We start from the raw sequence: 13,792 nt of genomic DNA, 5'->3' as shown, positions 1-13,792 counted from the left end.
ACCTCTGATAATAAAAAGGGAGTGGCCTATATTGAGGCGCAGGGAGGTGCCAACCTGTCAAGCAAGTCCAACCTTCACACAGGAATTAAAATCTGAAAACCTGTTAACCTGTAATGGCCTGAATAGATATTATTTCCTCTTCTAGAGCACCATTCTAGAACCCCAAACAGAAAAAAGCCAGGAATTTAATATGAAATCATACATTTAATGTAAAATTATTAGTTGTTCAGCAGTAATATGTCAAGATTTTACCTGAAATAGTGACCTAGTCAATGTAGGAACAAATTCATTTGACCAGTACTTGTTATCACAATAGCATTTGCTAACTGCAATTCAAATTCTGGGTCTTAAAGACGTCCCTGAAGATTGTGAGCTCATAGTGGCTGGCTGGCGAGTTCGGAACAGGACTATTACTTTCCCCGACTGTGTGTTGCCAGGGTTGCAGATCACTTTGGGGCATTTTGCAAATTCCTGCCCCCTGCAAGACCCCAGGGCAGCAACAACTCAAACTTCCTTTGTGGGACCCACCCCTGCTCCTCTGGCCCCACAAAGATAAGACTGGGGCCTCCTGCTTCTACTGAGCTGGAATCAGGTGCACTTCAACTGCCCAGGAAAGCAGAAGCATTAAAAAAAGGCTGTAAGGTGGAAACATTACACCAATTTCATTTTAACTCTCCATCCATTTGGTTTGCCCCAGGTGGACAGAGTTAAAATCCCTCTATGCAAAATCAGAAAATGTACTCTCTTTTGTTAGATGAAAGGTTAGAGTCTGTTACGTGCCACACATAAAGGTCATAGACTAAATGCATTACCATGGCAACAATGCAGGGCCCTGGCAAAACATAAACATGCTTGTGCATTTGGTTTGTACTTGAACAACTGCCAGGGTGCTTTGCATTCTCTCCTCCTGATGCTGCTCCAAACTTCAACAGAAGGTTAAGTTGCTTTATAACATCAAGCAAAATGTGGACACAATTATTTTAGTAACGTTCCTTGGCCAGAAAATATCTTTCTCATCTGCTCCTGTGTTTGGAATATAGGTGAGCCGGTATCTGCTCTTGCACCTTCCTGTCTCCATGCTGCTCTGAGGCTGCTCTTCAATGTGCTGCCAAAAGCTGCTTCATTAATTCAAGCTTTCTGTCACCTGTCTTTGCTTCTCCTCCTCTAAAGAGTCCCACAAAAGTAAAACTAGACCTTCACTTCTGCCCTTTTTAACAACGCCCTAATGAAACATCCATTAAATGAAATGAAATCGTGGCGCTCATGGCACATGACATGTGTAGGACTGGGAACGCAACAGGATGAAAGGGGTGGGTTATCTGGCACCAGGAGCTTTTGTGCAGCTGTTGATTGGACTTAAAATAACCCTGTTGCTAAAGAGGGAACTTTGAAGCAAAGGGAAGGCCCCAGTCCTACCTTTATGGGGCTTTGGGAGGAGAAGCAAAGGCAGGTGACCTTTAGGGTTCAAATTAATGAAGCAACTTTTGGGAGCACTGCGAAGCAGCACAGGGCGATGTGGAGAGAGGTAAGTGCAAGAGCAAATACTAACTTAACTATACCCCAAACATGGGAGCAGGTGAGAATGTTTTCTTTGGACAAGGAAGGTTACTGAATTGCTGAAGATTAAAAAATTAGACATCACTTCACCACCCCTTCTCCCCCCTAAAAATGCCACTTCATTGCTGCTCTAACCATACCCAAATGAGAATCAATCTCTTTTGTCGCGACTGCTGTTTGTCGCTTACGCTGGATTTACAGCTAGCTAAATAATGTGTTGTTGCAGGATCTAAAGTCCCGCAGTAGCTTAAGAAGCCCACAGCACAAAAAGCCTTATGGCTGCAGAACCAAAAGGTTGTTTGTTTGTGGAGTGCCAGAAGGATCAGCGAGATCTTGAAGGGAACTCAAAGCTGATACATAAAGGAAACTGTGGAATTCCTTCTCTGTAATGACTGCCAAAGGATAATGACATTATCCAATACTGCAAAGCAAGTTTGCAAGGAGAGCAAAACAGTTTCAGTAGAAGGAAGTGGCCACAGCATGCAGTAGAACTTGTGAAGACAACATGCAGTATAACACAGAATCATGGAAATTTAACAGATTATTAGAATTAAACATGTTCAAATTCAGGATAGACTCCATCTCAGAGGAAAAAAAACAGTTTGGACCACTACTCTTATTTCCCAGTTTTTACTGTTTGTTTGTTCTCGGACTCCTGCTACTAATAATTTCCTCAGAAAGCCATTCGCAACTTTAATCCTAGATGCACCTGAAGAGAAAACAAGTTAAAGAGAATCAAGCTCCCCCTGCAGCTTGTACTTCTAGCACTTCAGGCTATGAGCCATCACTCATTGTCTCCTTCCTCGCCCAGATAAATATTTTGACATTATTAGTGTTAGTTAGATAGTAAGATGAGACACAGAGAATAAGTGTGCAGCAGCAGTTTGAATAAAACATGAGGAAGAGTCATCACCCCTTGGCTGAGTAGCCTGACGATCTCAGGTCCCACTTTTCTGAAAAAAGGGATGTTTACAAAGGATTGTGATCTAGAAATTCAGGCACATGGAGTTGGGGGAACGTAGCAGCAGTTGGTGCGACAAGGGGCTGTGTTCGGGAGAGATATGGTGGTGGCCAGGGAATGATTGCAGCCAGGTGAGGACAGATGAGGGGTATCTAGGGGCACGATCAAGAAGCAGCATGCGTTTTTTTAACATGGGTTCAGAAGAAGCAGTCCTACTCCTCTCAGCTCCAAATTCAGGCAGCTATATTTTGATATCTTACCTCATTGGTTGCAGCCTGCAATGATCCCATCAAGGACCACCTGTTAGGTTGCACGTATAGATCTGGTTTTCCTGAGTTCATCCTGCACTGGTTGCCTCAGGGACAAGCAATCTTGAAGTGAGGGTCACAAATGAGGATTAGGCCCCTTATTCTTATATGCAAAGTTAACATAGGCCCCTTAGAGAATGAGACTGGGGAAGTAATAATGGGAACCAGGAAATGGCAGAGGAGTTACTTTGCATCAGTCTTCATGGTAGAAGACACTAATAACATTCCAAAAATACTAAATAATGAAGGGGTAAAAGGGGGTAGGAAATAAATACAATAACCATCGCTAGAGAATGAGTACGAGGGAAACTAATGGGGCTAAAGGCTGGTAAGTCCCCTGGACCGGATGGGTTGCATCCTAGGATATTAGAGGAAGTAACTACAGAGATAATGGATGCACTGGTAGTAATCTTCCAAGAATCCTTAGATTCCGGAAAAGTCCCAGAGGATTGGAAAACTGCCAATGTAACACCCTTATTCAAAAAGGGAGGGAGACAAACAACAGGTAACTATAGGCCAGTTAGCTTAATACCCGTCATTGGGAAAATGTTGGAGTCTATTATAAAGGACGTAATAGCAGAGCTTTTAGAATTACATAATCTAATCAAGCAGAGCCAGCATGGCTTCATGAAGGGGAAATCATGCCTGCAAATTTATTAGAATTCTTTGAGGAGGTAACAAGCAGGATAGATAGAGTGGAACCAGTAGATGTAATAAATTTGGATTTCCAAAAGGCGTTCGATAAGGTACCACACATAAGGCTACTTAATAAGACAAGAGCCATGGCATTGGAGGTAGTATATTAGCATGGATGGAGGATTGGCTAACCAATAGATGACAGAGAGTTGGGATAAGGGGGGCATTTTCTGGATGGCAACTGGTGACTAGTGGAATGCCACAGGGATCAGTGCTGGGACCACAATTATTTATAATGTATATTAATGACTTGAATAAGGGAAATGAATGTACTATCGCCAAGTTTGCGGATGACACAAAAATAGATGGGAAGGCAAGGGGTGAGGATGCACAAGGCATCTACAGAGGGATATAGACAGATTAAGTGAATGGGCAAAAACCTGGCAGATGGAATATAATGTGGGAAAATGTGAGGTTATGCACTTTGGCAGGAAGAATAGAGGAGCTGAATATTATTTAAATGGAGAAAGCCTGCAGAAAGCTGCAGCACAGAGGGATTTTGGGGGTCCTCATGCATGAATCACAAAAAACTAGTATACAAGTTTAGCAGATGCTAGGGAATGCAAATGAAATGTTGACATTTAATTCAAAGGGAATGGAGTATAAAAATAGGGAAGTCGTGCTAAAACTATACAAGGCACTAGTTACATCACACCTGGATTACTGTGAACAGTTTTGGTCCCCTTATCTAAGAAAAGATATACTTGCATTGGAGGCAGTCCAGAGAAGGTTCACTGTTATGACACCGTAGGTGCTAAATACTGAGCTATTCAAATCACAGAAGGAAACTTGAAGTAACTGGTACAACTAATTTTCAATTTGTATAAATGTTGAGATGCGTGCCTTGAATTCAGTAATAATAAGACCACCAATCTTATAGGTTTTTACAAAACTAGATTAAGCATTCATTAATAAGAGAAATTGTTTTTAATTATATACATAGATCTACAGATTGCTACTATGATAACTTCTAAATCCCCTAATCAATCTAACTCTTAGTTACACTTTTGTTAAGGCAATAATATAACATAGCTGATGATAAAGGCTAAATTGGTCAAATCCCAGAGGAAAACTTGAAACAATTGTCATAATCCATTTTTGCATATTGTATGTTTCGAGATGCAGTCTTTGAATTAAGTAGTAATAAGACCATTGAGTTGAGTCTCAAGAGATTTTGTTTATAAAACTAACTTAAACATTTATTAATACTAGAAAGATTGTAAACACATATATACATCTACAAAATAACTACAAAAATCCCCTAATTAACCTGACTCTGCGTTACACCCCCATTAAGGCAACAGTAAATATCATAGATTTTAAGGGAAACCTGGCAAAGCACACCCTGGACAGTTGCATTCAAAATGAGTTTCTTTCAGCTCTGGGTCCTTGCAGATAGCAGCTTGAGGCTTATAGGCTGGAGGCTTCTCACACTTGTTGGATCTTAAAATGCCTCTAGCTTACACGCAATCTCCTTTCTCCTTTACACATATCTTTCTCTTTGAATGTAAAATTTCACTATGCTTTGAATTTTACCTCTTCTAATAATAACATTCTTTCATCCACCAATTTTATTGGCAAGATGAAAAAAATAAACACAATGTTTGGCATCTTCTAGCTGGGTGCAAGGTTACACCTACAGTCTTGAATGATTTCTTTTAATAAATGCAAATTTACACTTTACCTTCTACCCTCCTTACATTTATCTAATTAACATCTCAAAACTACTATACATCAAAGCTCCCAGACTAACTGGTTTTAATCCAGTTAAGACACACACAGGCAGACACATAGGGCAGAATTTAGCCCTCGATGGGCAGGCGGGCCCCACCGGCTCGGTGGCTGGCGGGCAGCCAAACTCCGCCGCCGAAACGATCCCTGCCGCCATTTTGAGTGGGTGGGCCAATTAAGGCCCACCCAGCGGGCTGACCGACGGGAAGCGCTATGCGCTTACTATGCGGGGGGGAGGGATTTCCCAGCTGTCAAAGTGTGCTCTTTCGTGCATGTGCGCAAAAGACCGCACTGCTCCCTGAGATTAAGTGCTGTCTCAGGGAGAGCACTGAAAGTTTAATAAACCTAAAAAATAGCAGAATAAAAAAATTATTAACATGTCCCCTTCATGCGACAATGTCACACGAGATGGGACATGTTAATAAATATTACATAAAGTTTATTAAAGTTTTTAAAAACAGATATGAAACCTCATCCTGCCAGTGGATGAGGTTTTATGTTTTTTCAGAAGCCCGCTGGGGCTCTTGGCCTGCCCGCCAGCCTTAAGGACGGGCAGGTCCTTTAATTGGGCTAATTATCCTCAATGGGCCATTGACAGGTTGGTGGGCAGACAACTGATTTCACTGTCCGCCCGCCTTCCTGAATATTTAAATGGGGCGGGATGACGCCGGGGGTTCCTCCCAACATTATCCCGCGTCATTTTCGTGTTGGCGAACAGGCCTCGCCCCCAACTCGCCTGTACTTTTTGGAGTTTAAAAGAATGAGAGGCGACGTTATTGAAACATGGGAGGTTTTTCAATAGAAGTGACCGTGATAGACCCCCTGAGGGTAGTTTGGACATCCTCCATGGATGCTTCGGCCATTACCATAGAAGGCGGGGGAGGCATCGGACTGGACCAGATTGCCTTAAATTGTCCAGGTGATTGGGTCTTTACTGATATCTTTTGTATCATTTGATTCGCTTACCTAAAGATCAGTAACCATGTGGAGGCAGTGGCAAAGCAAGAATGACTCAGGGGATGATGCTGTCAGGATTGCATCACATGCAGATCCTCCATTTAGATAAAAAGAACTACTTGGTCAGCATCACATTGCTATTCATGGGGTGTGCTGTTTGCTCATGGCTAGTGGTATTGTCACTGAACTGGGAACCTGGTTTCAAATCCTGCCATAGCAGATGGTGGGATTTGAATTTAATGAATATCTGGAATTAAAAGTCTAATGATGACCATGAAACCATTGTTGATTGTTCTAAAACCCCATCTAGTTCACTAATGCCCTTTAGGGAAGGAAATCTGTTGTCCTCACCTGGCTTGGCCTACGTGTGACTTGAAAAATGCCCTCTGAGCAAGGGCATTTGGGAATGGGCAATAAGTGATGGCCACATCCCATGAGTGATATAGGTGTTTCTTACATTACAACAGTGGCTACACTGCAAAAGTATTTCATTGCCTGTAAAGTGCTTTGGGACTTCCTACAGTCAGCAAAGGCTCTATATAAATGAAAGTTTTTCTTTAACTCATTGTTTTGTTACCTTTATCATGTTTTTTTATTTTATTACCCTGGTGTCCCCCAAGGATCAATACTTGGCCGCCTCCTATTTCCCGCTATGTGCAACCCCTCGGCGACATCATCTGAAAGCACAGTGTTAGTTTTCAAATAAAAACAGAAAATACTGGAAAAACTCAGCATATCTGGCAGTATTGTGGAAAGAGAAACAGAGATAACGTTTCAAGTCTTCTTTGGAACTGAAGAGGGGTAGGAGTGTGATGGGTTTTATGTTGTTGAAAAAGGGGGGAGGGTCGGGGGAGCAAAAAGGGAAGGTTAGGGATAGGTTAGAGGGCGGGGGAGATTAAATTATAAAGATGTCATGGAACAATTAAATATTCGGAAGACCAATGCCATTGCCTTTGGTCTGCATTATACACACTGCTCCCTAGCTATCAGCCCCATCCCTCTCTTAACTGTCTGAGGTTGATGCAGACTGTTTGCAACCTTGGCGTCATATTTGATCCTGAATTAAGCTTCCAACTGCATATCCATGCCATCAACTTCCATTGTAACATTGCCGGATTCTACCCTTTGCCTCAACTTATCTATGCTGAAACCCTAATCCATGCCTTTGTTATTACCTTTACACTTACCTATTCCCATGCAACCCTGACTAGTTGCCCACATTCTACCTTCCATAAATTTGTGGTCATCCAAAACTCTGCTGTCTGTGTGCTAACTTGCGCCAAGTCCATGTGCTTGCTGATTTACACTGGCTGCTATTTAAGCAACACCTTGGTTTTAAAATTCTCATCCTTGTTTTCAAATCCCTCCAGATCTCACCTCTCCCTATCTCTGAAAAATTCTCCACCCCCCCACCCCCCACAACACCCCCAGTGCTCTGAGATATCTGTGCTTGGCTAATTCTGATCTCTTGAAACATCCCTGATTTTAATTGTTCTACCATTGGTGGCTGTGTCTTCAGCTGCCTAGAACTTATAACTCTGGAATTCCCTCCATCTCACTATCTTGCTTTCCTTCTTTAAGATGCTCTTTAAAACCTACATCCGAACTAAGCTTTTAGTCATCTGACCTAAGGCTACTTATTACCTGGAAGGTGTAAGTCTAGGTGGGGTAGAGAAACAAAAGGATCGCAGAATACAAAAATACCAATCACTAAAGGTTGCACCACAGCTTAGTAAGGGCATTAAAAGAAAAACAAGCACTAGGCTTTATTTTTAGGGGGATAGAATTGAAAAGTAGAGAAGTAACGCTAAACCTATATTGAAACTTGGTTGGGCCACACTTACTGTACAGTGTGCAGTTCTGCCCACCATACTATACAATGGATATAGAGGCACTGCAGAGGGTGCAGAGATGATTTATAAGGATGATACCAGAAATGTGTGGGTATACATATCAGGAAAGGATTGACAGGTTGGGTCTCCCCTCCTGAAAGAAGAGGGCCCAATGGTTGAGCTAAAAGAAAGCAGACTGTTTGCAACTTTGGCGTAATATTTGATCCTGAGTTAAGCTTCCAACCGTATATCCATGCCATCACTTTCCATTGTAACATTGCTGGATTCCACGCTTTGTCTCAATTTATCTATGCTGAAAGGCTGAGAAAGGTTTTGTCTTGATAAGAGTGGATACAGAGAATATGTTTCCTCTTGAAAGCCGCATAACTAGAGGCCATCAATACAAGATAACCAAGATATCCAACAGGGAATAAACTCTGAAGCTCAGCTCTGAAGAAGTCATATGGACTCAGCATTTTCTGTTTTTATACCATCATGGACTGTTTGGGCTAAATGGCCTGTTTCTGTGCAATACATCCCATGCCTTATGCACATCTGATTTTGCTTCATAATATTCTGTGAAGTGCCTTGGGATATTTTATGAGGTGAAAGGCCCGAAATAAATACAATTTGTTGTCGTTTATAATTAGATTCTGATACTTAACAAATTGTTTGTTTCGCGCTTTGCCCCGTTGAGGGCGCTAGACTTCACTTTTGAAGCAAGAAGCAGCCTCGGATGTTTTTAATTTAGCAGGACAGCGCCACCAATGGCCGGGGCAGGGAAGGCTCCTGTCGTAAACGCCCGGGACAGCGCCACGTACCGGAGGAATGAGAACCTGGCTATAAAATGCTCTTGCACAACATCGCCCCTCCCTCCAACCCCCCTCCCCTCCCCCCCCACCCTCACAACGTGCTCCGAGCGGGAACTTGCAGCGGGGGTTGGGAAGCAGCTGGTGAAGGAAGGAGAAGCGCTGCCCTTTGACCCCGATTGCTCAGGAAACAAGATGGAGTCGGGTTGCGTCTGATAGATGTCGGCAGGTTTCCGAGTGGAGGTGAGAAGGAGGAGGAAGGGGGGGTGGGAAGTAGATCTAAAGCAACCGGAGAAATGTGGAGCGGGATGAGCCGGTGAATGAGGGCGGGTCGTGGGGAGACCGCTTCCCCCTACCCTCCCCCTCCCGGCCTGGAAGCGGAGCCGTGCGGTGCAGAAGGTTCAAAATGGCTTTTCCTTCCCCGGCGCCTGAGCTTCAGCTTCGTCTTAAAAAAAAATAAATAACCGGGATCTGTGCCCAGGCCGCACATCCGAGCGGGGGAAGAATCCCGAGCATTTCAATAAGACTTTTGTTGTAAGAAATTTGCTCCCCCCTCCCACCAACCCCCAAAATAAAGATGAGCATTTTATCAGTTGTCGGAGCGTAGACTGAATTTCCATTTTAATTTCAGCTGCGAAAGCCCAGGCTTTGGGTTTGGTGTCAGTTTAGCAACTGATCATAAATCGCCTACAGTTTTGTTGTGATCTCGAGGCACAGCCTCCAGAGTTACATGTTATTCAAGAGACCAAAGTTGAATTGCGCAATTGCACAGCCAATGTGTAAAATCTCCAGATGGTATTTCTCCTTTAGGTAAAATCGATTGCGTTTATTCGTTAGTCCTAATTGCCTTGTATGGTTTCACTGGGACTGAAGATGTCATCTTTACCGGTTTCGATTCGATCTGTTGACAGAAGTAAATAGGAATTTTGGAAAAAAATATATAATTTTGACTTGGTGGCATTCGTAGGCTAGCTAATGCCACTTCTCTCATGATATGGCAGTCATGAGCCGGTTGCTGACAGAGGAGTAATAAGCCAGAAATCCTACCTGCAAGTGAAATCTTAAAAATAAACTTGTGCAACAAATAGGGATGGGAGTGATTGTCTTAAAAGTCTTTCCCTTTCCCTTCCTTAGGTATCTTTTTTTAAAAAAATAGTAAATTGTGGCATACATTGACTTCGTCTACACTTTGCTGGGATCTTGATGTTATTGGGATCTTGATGCTTAATATTTCAACTTTTTTCAATAATTTTTTTTGCCACTTTTGTTTTCCATTCTCCTGAATGCATTGAACCTTAGAGCAGTTTTGTCCAACGCATTAGTGGTTAGTTCATCTTTAGTGTGTTTGTTGGTAAAATAGTAAGCTGAAAAGTGGAGTGTATGAGAATATTCTAGAATATTGTGTGCACTTAACCAATTTGCACTGAGCAAAGAAGAAATCTGCTGGAATGGTGCCAGATGTGTGTGAAAACACTGGTCTTCATCACCATGGAAACACAAGCAACATTCTATGGAGAGGAAGCTGTCATCATTATCAGTTAGACCAATAGGAATAACTGTGGCAGGCCAGCAGAAGAAAGTAAGCCCAACCAATAAAGAACTGATTGGGTCCATCATGATGAGGAGAAAGCAGCATCGAATTACATTCTGGATGGAGAACAATGACAGGTCTGGCATCTCATTGTGAGTCAGCATTCTCAGCAATCTCCCTGATAAAGACAAACCATTGTTCGCAACTGCTGGACAAAAGCGTAGAAGCTAATAGGTGTATGAATGTTTTTATTTTGCTGATATTTAATGTATAAACTTGTACAAGGTAGCACTTATAGGGTTACATAAATAAAGGTGATAAATTAATTTCAGAATTCCAAACTTTGTTGAAAGAGACTGCAAAGTTTTGTGTTGAATGGTGGTAGATGTTAAGAAATATACACACAAAGTAGTGTGTATAAGGTTTCTGCTTAAAATTTGCATGTGGATAAAACTGTGTAGCTGTAGCTTGACTTATGGACAGTAATTAATTTCTGTTGGACAATACTACTAGGGTGTGATTCTATGGATGCCATTCACCCTTTGGCACTTGCCCAAATGGCTGTCACAAGACCGAGATAGATAGGTTCTTGATTGGTAAGGGGATCAAAGGTTACGGGGAGAATGGGGTTGAGAAACTTATCAGCCATGATTGAATGGCGCACCAGACTTGATGGGCCGAATGTTCTAATTTCTGCTCCTATGTCTTATGGTCATTTATGTGTGAGCATTGCCAGTAAGAAGAACAGGCTGTGCAATTGTGGATCATTGCCAAGCCTGATCCTGTTTTCACTCAGTGTCTACACACGTGCATTAGGGGTGGTCAGAAAGAGAAACCTGATTGACTTTCCCCTGCTAACCCCCAAAATCTCAGTAGTTTGTGAGAGTGTTTGGTAGAATATATGGCTTGGTCTTAGCACTACCCAGATCAGGCACGAAGTTGAAGAAGCCATTTGAAAGCTGAAAAGCAGTAAGGCCTCTGGAGCAGATGGAATCCCTGCTGAAATTCTGAAACATGGCAGAGATGCACTGTTGGCACAGCTGGATAACCTCATATCCCTCATCTGGGAAGAAAAACACATGCCGGGGATCTCTGAGACACTGATTGGAACTATATTCAAGAAAGGAGAAAGTCCGATTGCGGTAACTATAAAGGAGTCTCCCTGCTGTCTGCCACAAGGAAGATCGTTGCAAGCATCCTCCTCAACTGCATCCTTCTGGTGGCTGAAGAGCTCCTTCCAGAGTTGCAGTGTCATTTTTGCCTATCGAGAGCTCAGCCATGATCTTCACTGCATGGTGTATTCAAGAAAAATGCAAGGAACAGCAATCGCTGTACATGGCCTTTTTTGATCTCTGGAGTCAAAGGCGACTCTGTTGACTGAAAAACTTATGGAGTATCCTCCTAAAATTTGGCTGCCTCAGAAATTTGTCACCATCCTCCAACTACTCCACGATGCATGTAAGCAATGATCCTCACCAATAGAATCACTACAGATCCTCTCAGTGAAGACTGGGATCAAACAAGGATCCTCTTCTCCATTTTCCTCATTGAAATATTGCACCTCACCTCCAGCAACTTATCCATAGGTATGGAGATAATCTACGAAACGGACAGGAAACTGATCAACATACGCCACCTTCAATCCAAATCTAAAATCATTCCAACCTCCACCATTGAGCTTTAGTTTTCAGATGATGCTTGTGTGTGCGCTCGCTCAGAAACTGAGCTTTGGATTGTTGTTGATTCCTTTTTAAGCATGAGAAAATAGGCCTTTCACTAAACACCTGGGAAACTAAATTCCTCTTTTAATCAGCTCCCATAGTACACCTCCCGACTCCATCAATTTTAGATCAACAGCAAGATCCTGGAAAATGTGGACAGTTTTCTGTATCTTGGGAGTCTCTGCTCAATCACCTCCAATACGTAATCGCCTCCAATGTGCCAGCTCAGGCTTTGGCTGATGTAAGGAAAAGAGTATTTGAGGACCCAGATCACAAACCTGAGACAAAGGCCATGGTTTACCCCTGAGCATTGAAGACTTGGACAATTTACAGCAGGCATCTCAAATCGATGGAAAAGTACCACCAGTGGTGCCTTCAAAAGATCCTTCAAAGGCGGTCAGTGTCCAACATGCCCAGCATCGAGGTGCTAATCACACAAAAGCTGCTGTGCTCGGTGGTACATGTAGTTCGTTTGCCTGACAATAGACTTAGAAACATAGAAAACAGGAGCAGGAGTAGCCCATTTGGCCCTTCGAGCCTGCTCCACCATTCATTATGATCATGGCTGATCATCTAACTCAATAGCCTGCTCCCGCTTTCTTCTCATATTCTTTGATCCCTTTCACCCCAAGGGCTATACCTAACTCCTTGAAAACATACAATGTTTTGGCCTCAACTACTTTCTGTGGTATTGAATTCCACAGGCTCGCCACACTCTGGGTGAAGCAATTTCTCCTCATCTCAGTCTTAAATGGTCTACCCTGTATCCTCCAGATCATGACCCCTGGTTCTGGACTTCTGAAACAACTGCCCTACTTGGAACTCAGTTGTGACAGGAGACTCCTAGGTGGACAGCGTAAACCCTTTGGGGAAGTCCTCAAAGCATCCTTGCCACTCATAGGGAGTCCCTGCCTTGTGATCGACCAGAATGGAGAAGGTTCATTTGGGAAGGCACCGAACACATTGAGAGACTCAATTGGGAACACACAGGTGAAATTGAGGCACCGGAGAGAGCACACAAACCTCCAAACAATTCACCTGCTTGACCATTCAAGCACCACCTGCCTTATGTTGGGTAGAGTCTGCAGATCATGCATTGGACTTATCACTCATCTCAGAGCCCATTGAACTGACATGGAAGCAAGTCATTCTTGATGAGGGACTGCCTAAGAGAATTATATCAAATTGGAACAACTTTTTAAAAAAATGGACATCAAAACGGTACCTATTGAATTTCTATGAGGAAGAGAAAATGTTGTAGTTGTTATTTACATACTTTTCTTCTATATAATTCCTATTCTCACCTGTCTGCTTTTGAGTTCTTTGTTACTGTTTTTCAGCATGTCACGTTACACTTAGAGCATTGATACCGTAGGTGCACTGAATTCAATGTGCTTTATAGTGCATATGTCAGTTTTGACAATTATGTTCTAAACTTGTATTATTTCAAAATCCCATCAATTCAGTTTTTGCAAGATTAATTAAGTATTTTTCATATTGAATTAAAAATTTAGTTTGATAAATGCATTGTCCATTGAGCTAGTTGTTCTCAAAACATGTCACCCGTATCCTTACATCTATGTAAGATGATGGACATGCAGCAAATCAAATTTGTTGGGGATAGGGTAGCTTCACATGGTGCACTTTCGATGGTGGCTGAAGAGACCAATCTGAGTGAGGCAAATTCTG

General features: G+C 42.6%; 1 protein-coding gene across 4 annotated transcripts in view; it reads left to right on the top strand.

The window, feature by feature from the left end:
* The first annotated feature begins 8,963 nt into the window (after positions 1 to 8,963).
* Positions 8,964 to 13,792, top strand: part of LOC121277603 (bcl-2-associated transcription factor 1-like) — a 75,108-nt gene continuing 70,279 nt past the window's right edge. For all 4 annotated transcript variants that reach the window (XM_041187142.1, XM_041187140.1, XM_041187141.1 and 1 more), the window contains exon 1: positions 8,964 to 9,094. The gene's annotated coding sequence lies outside the window, so the exon portion shown is untranslated. The remainder of the gene's footprint in view (positions 9,095 to 13,792) is intronic.

The sequence above is a fragment of the Carcharodon carcharias genome, chromosome 5 (genome assembly GCF_017639515.1).
Source record: "Carcharodon carcharias isolate sCarCar2 chromosome 5, sCarCar2.pri, whole genome shotgun sequence".
In the NCBI taxonomy this organism is placed as follows: domain Eukaryota; kingdom Metazoa; phylum Chordata; class Chondrichthyes; order Lamniformes; family Lamnidae; genus Carcharodon; species Carcharodon carcharias.
This window is presented reverse-complemented; position numbering and strand designations above follow the sequence as displayed.